The 11,812-nt window shown below is 27.7% G+C and overlaps 1 long non-coding RNA gene across 1 annotated transcript; it reads right to left on the reverse strand.

Annotated features, from left to right (window-relative positions):
• Window positions 1-7,187: 7,187 nt before the first annotated feature.
• Window positions 7,188-7,438, reverse strand: LOC122520410. The gene is made up of 2 exons (XR_006304527.1): window positions 7,405-7,438; window positions 7,188-7,261 (listed from the first exon to the last, which is right to left on the reverse strand). It is a non-coding gene; the product is annotated as an uncharacterized LOC122520410 (long non-coding RNA).
• Window positions 7,439-11,812: the final 4,374 nt, after the last annotated feature.

Raw genomic sequence — 11,812 nt, forward strand, 5'->3', positions numbered from 1 at the left:
AAGCATTTCTTTCCTACGAGCGACTGCACTCGCTCTGCGAAAAAAATCCGAAAACCACAAGTGCACACGTTTGACACGGCGGCTCAAAAAGTGTTAAAATCTTAAGAAGAAAATTTAAAATTAAAAATTTTAAACTGTTTAGTTAAATATACTGATATAAAGCATTTAATATCGGAGAGAAAAACGTTTTTCATTTATTTCTATTTGAATATGTAAATTTATGCAATAGTGATGTTTTTTTTACTGGATTGACACGTGACATTTACCTCCGTGTGAAGAACAAAAAATGCTTGTTTTAAGTATTATTAACTTTGTTAAAAGGAATTCGGTTTTTATCTGTTATTAAAAATATCTATAAAAGAATTTATAATACATATTTTATATATACAATGTTAACATTATATAGATAATATATATCTTGAAGAAAATCTTGATGATAATGAATGTAATGTAAAAGCTTAGTAAAATTCTTTGATTAAAATACAGTTAGAGAACTATTTGTAGATTTTGAAAACTGAGGAATAAGTTTATGCAGGTTGCAGGTGGTCGCAAACATATCTATTCAGGCATTATTTAACTAATACTTTAATTAATTTAAATGAACAGGAATTAAGTGCTTAGAGGTGCGCATCGGTTATTGTTATGAAAGTTGGTATATTGATAAACTATAATTATGAGCAATCGGGTTAATATAATAAGCTTAATCTTACAATTATTATTATAGGATGGTATAATTACGAAAATGATACGTTTTATATTTTGTTTAAAAATATACAATTTTTTCAATATATATATATATATATATATGTCCACTATATTGAATCTATTTTATATTTTTACTTTCAATTCGTAACAAGTAATTTCAAAACATTAGTATACCAGATTTCAATCTAATTTGATCTTTTTTAAACATATATGTTTGCCATGGTAGATCAATTTTTTTCTTTTTGTGTTATCTCCAATTTTAATTTATAATTAGCGGTCTCGATAAACTTAGTATGCCAAATTTTTCAACCTTGGCAGCAAGAAATTTTTTGTCCTTTCTTAAGTGACTTCTTAGGTTAGACATTTCTTGCCTACAACGAGATAAAAATTGAGCGTTGAAATAAATTAAACGTACACAAGACTGAATAACGAAATGTCTAAAACATAATTTTAATTAATATTTTAGGTCGCAAAAAGAAAAGATCGATTAAAAATTTTATAAAATATTTTAGTTTTTATAATTTAAATCTCTTATCTTAAAAAATAGAAAATTATTTTTCTCATACCTTCTCAAATTCGGATAATATAATTATTTTCATAAATTAAAAGAAAACAATATAAGAAAAATTATTTCGATATAGTTCCTTCTGTTTATAAAGTTTTACTTTAACAAATTTAGTTTTAGTAAGTTTTATCAAAAGACAGATTCTCTTAAGCAACCATTTAATGTGTATTTACAGATACTATTTCATAAGAAGTATTACGATAAAAGTTAATTCAATTTGACTGTCATCAATCTCAAGAAAGTTACTTCTAAAAGAAATAGCATAAAAATTGTTGAAGAGATGATCAAAGTCCAAATAATTTTTAAGATTGATATATCCTGTTACAGAAATGAATGTTCAAACGTTAAATGTGTCATAGCCACCACCGGCAACCAATACTAGTTGTAAGTTAGCTCAAAGCCTACAGGGGTCAAATCGATGATCGGCGAAATCATGATTATCAGAAACATATTTAAATATTATATGAGGATGAGGCTAGTAACCTACCCTCGGTAAAAACAATAAAGCACTCTTGGAAATAGCAATAAAAGCTATAACAGGACAAAGTCTTAATAAAAAGAAGAAGAAGATAATTTAAATAAATTTCCATATATTTAAACTTTTCAATATTATTATCATTACTGCAGTGGAAAATTAATTTCACAGAGGAAATTAATGTCACATAAAACATATAAATGTAGTTTTATTTAAATAAATAATTATAACATATATACTTAAATATTATGCACGCATATTGCAATTTGCCGTATTGAAATATTTCAAATAAAAGAAAAGTAAACCAGTACAGTCTCGAATTTTTCAGTATGCGTTTTTGTGTTTGTCCTAGATAGATTAAAAAAATTTTGTTTGTAAGATTGTATAAAATCGTCCTGTTTTGATTTGTCCTGGCATTTTTTTGTATTGAGCTGGTTTTTTAAGTAATTTTACACGCGATAAAAGGCTATCTTCAATTGCACTATCTCTGGATTTTATTAATCGAGTCAACACAAATAAATGCATTTCTGCACTTTGAGGGTTACCTATAATCCCCCAGTAAGATAAATGCATTTCATGTAGCTATATAGAACTTATCTTTTCCAAATAATATTTTAATATAATATATGATGCATAATAATAACAAATTCGTGTTAGCGCCATTGCAAGTTATGCAATAAAGTCACTGTGACAATTAACATGTAAATGCAAATATAAATGTAATTTTTAATATTGCTAAAGTTAATGTACTGTATATATTTTCAGTTTTAATAAAAATTCGGTTAAAGAATTTTTACAATTAAAAGAAATTATGTAATTTGAGTAAGGTTATTGAAATTGCAAATTTACTACTTATGTATAAAGAAATAACTGCTAGATTCAATTCCCTTGCCTACACGTTGATTGCTTCTTAAGAGTAATTATTGACTAAGACAGCATTCATTTTTGATTTCTATCATTTAAAATTTATCCCCCCACTGGGTCGGAAGATTGTCCCACTGATTGTATCGATTTCTCAAGAATAGCAACGTTCTTATATTCACTTCCTTAACTGTTTGAAAGTTTACCTCTTACCCCCGTTTCGACATAATTGAAATATGAAATAAGACTTAACAAAAAATAAGTGTCTCGATTAAATTTTTCGAAGTAAATAATTTTTAGATACTTAATATTTATAACTTGTCGCAAAAACAAATACGTTGTTTGCTTATAAAAACGAACATAAATTTTCTGAAATGTATTTACTTTTAGTTGAATAGATTTTATTTAATTAATTCGATTTATTGGTGAAGATCTACTAGTATAAGAGTTTATAGGTAGGACTTATGTACAATTTTACAGGCATGTACGGCGTGGATAAATAGGACAGAGTATAATAAGCATATGCCTTAAGTAAACGTTTTAAAATCATGTTTTTTCTACACTAGATTATTTTAAAAATTTCATTAAACGAAATACATAATATAACTGTATTTCGCAAATAATATATTAATCAAATCATTCAGAACGTACTTTTCAATTTCTTATAATAGGACTATCGTACAAATGAATGTTATTTTATTTTTGTGGTAGAAAATATATGAAATAATTATCGTGATATTTTATCACTAACAATAAAAAAATATTATACCTACTTATAATATAAGTATATATAATAAGGTATAAATATATACCTACTTATAATTAAAGTTTCACATTCGCTCAAAAAAATATACATGGGAGAAGAATAAATAGATTAAAATTATACATTACTTTATACAAATAATTAACTTACACTATACTTTATTATAACTAAGTCCTCGTGTGGTCCTCGTGTGGTCCTCGTGCGGTCCTCGTGCGGTCCTCGTGTGGTCCTCGTGTGGTCCTCGTGTGGTCCTCGTGTGGGTGGGTCCTCCTCCTAATTAACCTGCAAAAAAAAACAAAGGGATAGGGAATAAAAAGAAAAGTAGGCCTGGAAACGAACCTGAAAAAGAAAAAGAAAAGATTATTTTAGTTTTACAAAGATGCCATGAATGATCCATGGTACCTGTAAAAACCTGCAAGTGCATTAACAATAATTTTTTCGAGAATAAAATTCTGCTGTAACATAAAGGGAGTGCATTAATATATTAAAATAACTGTTAATTAATCAATGCAAGCGTCTATTGTTGTCTAAAGGCTCAGAGTATATGTTCTGCGATCCCTCCTCCTCGAAATCCACCGTTGATCTGATTCATTATCCTTTGTTAAAGTTCTTTTGGTGAAAGTTGTTTACTGGATCTTCCGAACGTTGAGCACGTGTATAAAAAGAATAATAAGCCTATTTAATAAAATTTAGGATTGAAACGTTATGATTTTCGTATTTTTATCTATTTGATGTAATTATTTTAATGATTCTGCGCAGTGATGACTTCGAGGATAAAATTCTGCTGTAACATAAAGAGTGTGCATTAGTGCATTAAAATAATATTTAATTATTGGATATAAATGTCTATTGTTGTTAAAAAGCTCGGAGAATATCTTCTGTGATCCCTCCTCCTCGAAATCAACCGTTGATCTGAGTCATTGTCCTCTATAAAATTTCTTTTACTAAATTTTATTTATATGACATTTCTAACGTTGCGCATGTGTAAAAAGTGAATAATCCACCTAATCAATAAAATTTAAGATTGAAACGTTATGATTTTCGTATTTTTATCTATTTGATGTAATTATTTTAATGATTCTGCGCAGTGATTACTTCGAGAATAAAATTCTGCAGTAACATAAAGGGAGTGCATTAGTGCATTAAAATAATTGTTAATTAATCGATGCAAGTGTCTATTGTTGCTTAAAAACTCGGAGTATATGTTCTATGCTCCCTCCTCCTCGAAATTCACCGTTGATCTGAGACATTGTCCTCGGTTGACGTTCTTTTGGTGAAAGTTGTTTACAGGACCTTCCGAAAGTTAAACGTGTGTATAATATAAAATAATCTACTTAATCAATAAAATTTAAGATTATAACGTCCTTATTTTAATATTCTTTTATTTTTTATGTAATTGTTTAAACTAATGTACATTTTTTTAAACGATCCTGTGTAGTGGTGACTTTGGTGGGGGAAATTTTCATCGAAAAGAATAATAAATTATTATTGATTAATATTGATTAATATTCAAAAATATGTTAATAAGTATGTAATGCCTATACTAGTACATATATGTGTCTAAATAATATGAAATATAAAGAGAGTGCATTAGTGCAATATAATAATTGTTAGTTAATCAATAAAAATGTCTATTGTTGTTAAAAAGCTCGGAGTATATCTTCTGTGATTCTTCCTCCTCTAAATCCACCGTTAATCTGAGACATTGTCCTCGGTTGAAGTTCTTTTGGTGAAAGTTGTTTACAAGATCTTCCGAACGTTGAGCACGTGTATAAAAAGAATAATAAGCCTATTTAATAAAATTTAAGATTAAAACGTTATTATTTTCGTATTTTTATCTATTTGAAGTAATTATTCTAATGCTTCTGCGCAGTGATTACTTCGAGCGTAAAATTTACTGTAACATAAAGAGAGTGCATAAGTGCATTATAATAATTTGTAATTAATTGATGCAAGCGTCTATTGTTGCTTAAAAACTTGGAGTATACGATTTATTATCCTTCCTCTCCGAAATTTGTCGTTAGACTGAGTCATTATCCTCTATAAAATTTGTTTTATTAAATTTTATTTATATGACTTTCCTAACGCTGCGCATGTGTAAAAAGAGAATAATCCACCTAAACAATTAAATTTATGATTATAACGTTCTCATTTTAGTATTCTTTTAATTTTTATGTAATTGTTTAAGCTAATGTACATTTTTTGTAACGTATGGAAATTTTCATCGAAAAGAATATCACATAGAAATAATTTAATATTTAAAGTATACTAATAAATAAGTAATTTTTAAACCAGTACACATGTGTTTCAATAAATTGAAATAAAAAAGAGTGTATTAGAATATTAAAATAATTGTTAATAATCGATAAAAGTTTCTATTGTCGCTTAAATGTTCGTAGCATATGTATGCGCATATAATATTCGAAATAAATAAAAATTATGATTATATTATAGCAGTATTTTAATTTTTGTGCAATTGTTTAAACAAACGTCCTATAAAAATATTTTTTTATAGGAGAATATTAACATTAATAAACAATAGTAAATAGCTTGGAAAAATATTAATAAATGTATTTATCGATATATAATATATCTATATATACTGTGAAAGGCATTTAAATGCCACCCTCGAATCAAAATTTTGACGTTTTTCTGATTTCCAATAGGAATCCATATGTTCCGGTATTTTAAATCGTATCTCGTGACGTCACAAAAATGAAATTTTGGTAATAGGATCACAGGATGATACAAGAGCTCTTCGAAGAGAGTAGGAAACGAGAGCGCTGATTGGTTGATAATCAACCCAGCATCAACCAATCAGAACTCTATTAAGAGCCGATTGGCTAATTATCGACCAATCAGCGCTCTTCTAGGCCATCTATTGAGAGCTGATTGGCTATTTATCAACCAATCAGCGCTCTCGTTTCCTACTCTCTTCGAAGAGCTCTTGTATCATCCTGTGATCCTGTTACCAAAATTTCATTTTTGTGACGTCACGAGAAATTTAAAGTACCGGATTTAAAATACCGGAACATATGGATTCCTATTGGAAATCAGAAAAACGTCAAAATTTTGATTCGAGGGTGGCATTTAAATGCCTTTCACAGTATATATAGATATATTAAATATATTGATAAATACATTCATTAATATTTTTCCAAGCTATTAAATATTATTTATAGTCTTTTATAATATTACTTCTATGAATATAGAAAAAAAGGAAGAGAATATAAATAATCATTTTTTCACAAAAAATTAGAATATTAATATTTCTCAATAGTGACCTAAATAAGATATTTTACTGTGACGAAAATTAGAATAATGTGATATCTTTTATCATTTTTTTTTTTTTAATTATCTCTTATTACATTATTCCAAGGAGTCTATAAAATTCGCCAAACATTAAAATTTTTTTTTAATTCATTATTGATAGTTAAATTAATTATATTCTACTTTACGTATATGTAAATAAAATATGCTAATGCAGAAATATTTTTAGAAAATATGTATTTATAAGAAATATTAAATGTACAATCGTGGTATGACATCGTCTTAAAAATTACAATGAATTTGTTACATTATTGAGCTATTAAAACACTACTCTGCGCTTTAAATTATAGATATATGTAGTAAATAATTCATTTCGTATTTTCACTTATAAAATCACACCTGGTATCAAATATATAAGCATATTATTTAAAAGAAGATTTATCTAGCAATCGTTAAACGAAACAACAAATACATTTTATATTATGTAATGCCACCACAATGCGGCATAAAAGTGTGATATGTTTCTTCATGATAATACAGTTTTCTTCTTTTCTACCCAAATTTTGTGCTACTAGAATAATCCTTTAATCTCTTTTTCATTTAAGAAATTGCACAAAAAACCCTACAAAAGAAATGAAACTATTAGTTTGTTACACTATCTCATGTAAAAATGAAAAATCTACAGTACATTCTCTGTTGTATATATTAGAAAAGATACTAGTATTATACTAGTATGTATTTAGTATTTCTTTTCTATCAACGTACCTTTAAATAATGAACGATCGTTATTGAAAATTATATAGCAAAAGTACAGTTAGATCTTAAAAAGCATGTAAAAGACTTTGATGACCAGTAGAATTTAATTTTCTGACAGCATTATTTTCTTCTCCTTTAGCTTTGTGAAATTAAGACAATTTTTCAATATTTCTTATTTATGGGCTTTCTGCTTTAACAATCTATTATTTAAAAAGAATAGTTTCCTTTAAATAAATTATTGACAGTCGATGTATAATAGTGTTTTCAATTAACCGGTACAATGCTAAGTAATATACTTTATATATGTTAGGAATATCCTAATGTAATGTATTTCCTATTTGTCTTTTAAATTTATAATAACCAAGATGCATTCCTTCTTCAATTCTTTTGATAGAATATTATAATAAATGGTTTCCTTCCAGGGTGATAACAGAACCCTTTCACCACTGTCTTCCTAAATCTTTCATGATTAAAGTGTTGTTGGATTCTTCTTATCGTAGTGAAAAATCATACACTCTCTTTTCAGTACATTGATTGAACACCTATGCAGAAAGAATAAGATCTTTAATACTTTGAATAAATATTTTTTAAGAAACTATTATAATATTAATTTATTTCCAATACAGGACAATTATGTTTGCCTTTTAAAAGATCCTTTACACAGTTGCTGCATTCTATTTGCAAAATGATTCACATGGCATCTCTACGAAAAAGAAATTCGTTGATACAAGTCTTGAATATTTTCTAGTAAGTCGATTGACAGTAATATCTTTCTTTACCTGGTACGAGGCTTGGCAATACAATTTGTACAAGAAAAGAATTCTGAATATAATATGATTCCTATTTGTCTTTTAAATTCGTAATAATCAGGATGCATTCTTTCTTCAATTCTTTCGATAGAATATTATTGTACATGGTTTCCTTCCAGTGTGAGAACGGAACAATTTCACCGGTGTCTTCCTAAATCTTTCATGATTAAGTGTTGTTGGATTCTTCCTATCGTACTGAAAAATCATACGCTCTCTTTTCCAGTACATTTATTGCACACCTATGCAGAAAGAATAAGATCTTTAATACTTTGAATAAGTATTAATTAAGAAATTATTATAATATTAATTTATTTCCAATACAGGATAATTATGTTTGCCTTTTAAAAGATCCTTTACACAGCTGCTGCATTCTATTTGCAAAATGATTCCCATGATATTTCTACGAAAAAGAAATTCGTTGATACAAGTGTCCAATATTTTCTAGTATTTCGATTAACAATAATATCTTTCCTTAGTTGGTATGAGGCTTTGCAATACAATTTGTGCAAGAAGAGAATTCTTAATATAACTTGATTCTTATTTGTCTTTATATTTGTAATAATCAGGATGCATTTCTTCTTCAATTCTTTCGATAGAATTTTATTGTACATGGTTTCCTTCCAGTGTGAGAACGGAACAATTTCACCGGTGTCTTCCTAAATCTTTCATGATTACAGTGTTATTGGATTCTTCTTATCGTAGTGAAAAATCATACGCTTTCTTTTAAAGTACATTGATTGAACACCTATGCAAAAAGAATAAGATCTTTAATACTTTGAGTAAATATATTTTAACAAATTATTATAATATTGGTTTAATCCCAATACAAGATAATTACGTTTGCCTTTTAAAAGATCCTTTACACTGCTGCTGTATTATATTTTCAAATTGATTCACATAGCGTCTCTACGAAAAAGAAATTCGATGATACAAGTCTTTAATATTTTCTAGCAAGTCGATTAACAATAATATCTTTCCTTAGTTGGTATGAGGCTTTGTAATACAATTTGTGCAAGAAGAGAATTCTTAATATAACTTGATTCTATTTGTCTTTATTTGTAATAATCAGGATGCATTTCTTCTTCAATCTTTTGATAGAATTTATTGTACATGGTTTCCTTCCAGTGTGAGAACGGAACAATTTCACCGGTGTCTCCTAAATCTTTCATGATTACAGTGTTATTGGATTCTTCTTATCGTAGTGAAAAATCATACGCTCTCTTTTCCAGTACATTTATTGCACACCTATGCAGAAAGAATAAGATCTTTAATACTTTGAATAAGTATTAATTAAGAAATTATTATAATATTAATTTATTTCCAATACAGGATAATTATGTTTGCCTTTTAAAAGATCCTTTACACAGCTGCTGCATTCTATTTGCAAAATGATTCCCATGATATTTCTACGAAAAAGAAATTCGTTGATACAAGTGTCCAATATTTTCTAGTATTTCGATTAACAATAATATCTTTCCTTAGTTGGTATGAGGCTTTGCAATACAATTTGTGCAAGAAGAGAATTCTTAATATAACTTGATTCTTATTTGTCTTTATATTTGTAATAATCAGGATGCATTTCTTCTTCAATTCTTTCGATAGAATTTTATTGTACATGGTTTCCTTCCAGTGTGAGAACGGAAAATTTCACCGGTGTCTTCCTAAATCTTTCATGATTACAGTGTTATTGGATTCTTCTTATCGTAGTGAAAAATCATACGCTTTCTTTTAAAGTACATTGATTGAACACCTATGCAAAAAGAATAAGATCTTTAATACTTTGAGTAAATATATTTTAACAAATTATTATAATATTGGTTTAATCCCAATACAAGATAATTACGTTTGCCTTTTAAAAGATCCTTTACACTGCTGCTGTATTATATTTTCAAATTGATTCACATAGCGTCTCTACGAAAAAGAAATTCGATGATACAAGTCTTTAATATTTTCTAGCAAGTCGATTAACAATAATATCTTTCCTTAGTTGGTATGAGGCTTTGTAATACAATTTGTGCAAGAAGAGAATTCTTAATATAACTTGATTCTTATTTGTCTTTATATTTGTAATAATCAGGATGCATTTCTTCTTCAATTCTTTCGATAGAATTTTATTGTACATGGTTTCCTTCCAGTGTGAGAACGGAACAATTTCACCGGTGTCTTCCTAAATCTTTCATGATTAAGTGTTGTTGGATTCTTCCTATCGTACTGAAAAATCATACGCTCTCTTTTCCAGTACATTTATTGCACACCTATGCAGAAAGAATAAGATCTTTAATACTTTGAATAAGTATTAAGTAAGAAATTATTATAATATTAATTTATTTCCAATACAGGATAATTATGTTTGCCTTTTAAAAGATCCTTTACACAGCTGCTGCATTCTATTTGCAAAATGATTCCCATGATATTTCTACGAAAAAGAAATTCGTGATACAAGTGTCCAATATTTTCTAGCAAGTCGATTAACAATAATATCTTTCCTTAGTTGGTATGAGGCTTTGCAATACAATTTGTGCAAGAAGAGAATTCTTAATATAACTTGATTCTTATTTGTCTTTATATTTGTAATAATCAGGATGCATTTCTTCTTCAATTCTTTCGATAGAATTTTATTGTACATGGTTTCCTTCCAGTGTGAGAACGGAAAATTTCACCGGTGTCTTCCTAAATCTTTCATGATTACAGTGTTATTGGATTCTTCTTATCGTAGTGAAAAATCATACGCTTTCTTTTAAAGTACATTGATTGAACACCTATGCAAAAAGAATAAGATCTTTAATACTTTGAGTAAATATATTTTAACAAATTATTATAATATTGGTTTAATCCCAATACAAGATAATTACGTTTGCCTTTTAAAAGATCCTTTACACTGCTGCTGTATTATATTTTCAAATTGATTCACATAGCGTCTCTACGAAAAAGAAATTCGATGATACAAGTCTTTAATATTTTCTAGCAAGTCGATTAACAATAATATCTTTCCTTAGTTGGTATGAGGCTTTGTAATACAATTTGTGCAAGAAGAATTCTTAATATAACTTGATTCTATTTGTCTTTATATTTGTAATAATCAGGATGCATTTCTTCTTCAATTCTTTTGATAGAATTTTATTGTACATGGTTTCCTTCCAGTGTGAGAACGGAACAATTTCACCGGTGTCTTCCTAAATCTTTCATGATTACAGTGTTATTGGATTCTTCTTATCGTAGTGAAAAATCATACGCTCTCTTTTCCAGTACATTTATTGCACACCTATGCAGAAAGAATAAGATCTTTAATACTTTGAATAAGTATTAAGTAAGAAATTATTATAATATTAATTTATTTCCAATACAGGATAATTATGTTTGCCTTTTAAAAGATCCTTTACACAGCTGCTGCATTCTATTTGCAAAATGATTCCCATGATATTTCTACGAAAAAGAAATTCGTGATACAAGTGTCCAATATTTTCTAGCAAGTCGATTAACAATAATATCTTTCCTTAGTTGGTATGAGGCTTTGCAATACAATTTGTGCAAGAAAAGAATTCTTAATATAATATGATTCCTATTTGTCTTTATATTTGTAATAATCAGGATGCATTTCTTCTTCAATT

The sequence above is a fragment of the Polistes fuscatus genome, unplaced genomic scaffold (genome assembly GCF_010416935.1).
Source record: "Polistes fuscatus isolate 324 unplaced genomic scaffold, CU_Pfus_HIC Scaffold33, whole genome shotgun sequence".
Lineage (NCBI taxonomy): Eukaryota > Metazoa > Arthropoda > Insecta > Hymenoptera > Vespidae > Polistes > Polistes fuscatus.